Here is a 2,676-nt window from a genome sequence, read left to right as displayed (position 1 = left end):
AGACTTAATAAAGCCATGGACCTCTAGCAGAGGTCAGAGGAAGCTTAGCGAAGTAGCTAATCTTTGACTTGCACTCCTGCAGGCTAGATCACATTGAGAGTGGCAGATTATTTGATGTGGGGAAGCATAGTGAGTCGGGGGAGGAGGGTGGAGAGAACAGTAGAATAAAAGCACAGAAGTAGGAAATTAAAATTATCTTTAGGAAATGACTAGCAATTTAGTTTGACTGAAGTAAAGAGTTCATGAGGAAGCAAGGCTGTAGTTGAGCTGTTTTGGTACTGAGTCAGTGAGAACTGATAAACCAAGAAGGGTGAAGACTTCTTGGAAAGACATCCCATGTCTTTGAACAGAGGCTGTCTGACTAGAAGTGCGTTGATTCCAATTCAGGCATAAATAAAAGAGATTTAAATGTATTGGCTAAACAGCAAAAATTACAATAAAAGATAGTGATTTTCTATTTGAGATGGTGGCCAAGCACACAAGTTTCATTTCCTTTCCTCTCAAAGAATTACAAAAGCCATGGGTTTGTAATATCACTGAGAATGAGAGTGGGTCTATCAACCATCCAGAGTTTGATAAATATTCAAAATCTGATAAAATTTCAGAACTTTAATGGATATTCAGAACATTTGTGGATAAGAAAAGAATGCAGAAATTTCCCATTTAGCATCAAAAATATGGATAGTCTTCATGGTAAGTTCATAGAAGCTCAAAGCTCTGGACTGGCAAATGAGAGAATGGGAGTGAAAAGAAAGGTTAAGGGGCTTCCCTGGTGGTCCAGTGGTTAAGACTCTGCACTTTCAATGCACTTCAGATGCACGGGAAGCAAGTTCAATCTCTGGGGAACTAGGATCTCTCATGTCTTATGGTTTGGCCAAAAAGAAAAGGAAAGTAAGGCAAAAATCTGCTGGTAATTGAAGGTCTGTCTATGAAAGAATTCTGCCAATAATCCACCTCTTTCCCCCTGCTTTCTCAGGTGCCTACCAGTGGTATTTACCTCCCTCCAGGCTAAAATTGGGAAATTGCTCTTCAAAAAGTTATAATCCACCAATGAAAGGCTGGAGGTACTAGCCTGTGGGTTTGAGTTTTTCCGGCCCTTCTCATTTGAGGGGAATGGAATATAAATACCAGAAAGTCTGTCAGTGTAAAAGCAGTGAAACTCTTCTCTGGAGGAATGCATGAAGCCATATTTCTCCTCCTAATGGTTGTCTGGAGATACTGTCTAAAGTTGATGGATGAAGAAAGGGGTGAGTATATTATTTAGTGCTATAGAGGTAACCAACACAAAATCCTAAATTTATAACATTAATAACAAAAACATGAGAAGTGGGAGGAGAAGGAAAAAGAAACTTAAGTATGCTGACTTCTTCATCTTTCATAAAGGGAAGTTACTGAATATGTTTAACTTTTTAAAGTGCATCAAGAAATATTGCTGTTACTACCTGACTTAGATATAAGGAGGTAGCCACTGGAAGAACCAAAACAGACAAGATTAAAACTTGCGCCTTCTCAGCAATGAAACTTGGGTCTAGTGAGGATTTTAAGGGTTAGGGGAGGCATTTTATGTCCTTCTATTCTTTTGAATAACTATGGATAAATCATTTCTGTTGAAATTTAAACATAGGAAGAGAGATCATTTGAATTTTACTCAATGCTCAGATGACAAGCATTACTAATTAATTTTTTGTTGAGCCCAAGAATTCCTAGGAAAACAAGTAGTACAAGTCTGCTATGGATTTCTCTTCTGTCTCATGGCAATGGTCTGACAACAGCAGATTTTTGTTTGTTTGTTTCTCTGCCTTACATGATTTTATTCTCTTAGAAATAAAAAGGTGGTTTTTTTTTTTTTCTGTTGCGTGAGTCCTACACTTGGACTTCTACATGCCCATTTATCAGTAATGTTTAGTTTTACATTTCCCAGGAACAACTGGGCCCAATACAAAATGACATGAGCTTTAGTTCAACCAGTCTTCAGAATTTAAAGAAGAAAATGACAGATATTTAGTGTTAAGCATGTAGTTATATGTAAATATTATTATAGAATATACCTACAAATAAAAAAATAGTTTAATTTAGTTTAATATCTAATTGCTTTAATTTTCCTTCATCTGCTTGACTGTACACGGATATCTGCATGAGGGCTATGAGGGAAGATTTAAATGAAGTTATTTTCCTAATAAGATTTCAAGTAGGCAGATGTTTGCCCCAAGGAGCTGTTCAAACAACGGAACTGACAGAAGAACATTATGAGAGCTAGAAAAAGTGTACATCTTCAACTATCAAATTTCTGTATCTTCAGCTATCAAATTTCTGTATCATTTTTAAAGACAAATCATGGTTCACTTCAATTTCCAATGTATAATTTTTGAACTGATGGAATTAACCTTTGCCCAATGATAAGTTTTCCACTAAGGAGACCTAGAAAATGCTAAATGTTTATCCTGAATATTCTCCTGAGAATATTACAGCTTTAAAAAATGTTAATTTATACAGATATAAACTACTCAATTAGGCTCATGCTCAGAACAGTCTTCTCTGACAAGAGCTGCCTACCATCTGTTAAGTCAACTATTTCCATTTCCAGTGATCCCAAGTTCATCATTTTAGTTGCTGAGATTGAAATTCTCGGTCAGTCATAAATATCATCTGTTCTATCCCTCTTTCTCCTGTGCTCAC

Source organism: Ovis aries, chromosome 10, assembly GCF_016772045.2.
Source record: "Ovis aries strain OAR_USU_Benz2616 breed Rambouillet chromosome 10, ARS-UI_Ramb_v3.0, whole genome shotgun sequence".
Classification (NCBI taxonomy): Eukaryota; Metazoa; Chordata; class Mammalia; order Artiodactyla; family Bovidae; genus Ovis; species Ovis aries.
Note: the sequence above shows the minus strand (reverse complement) of the source record.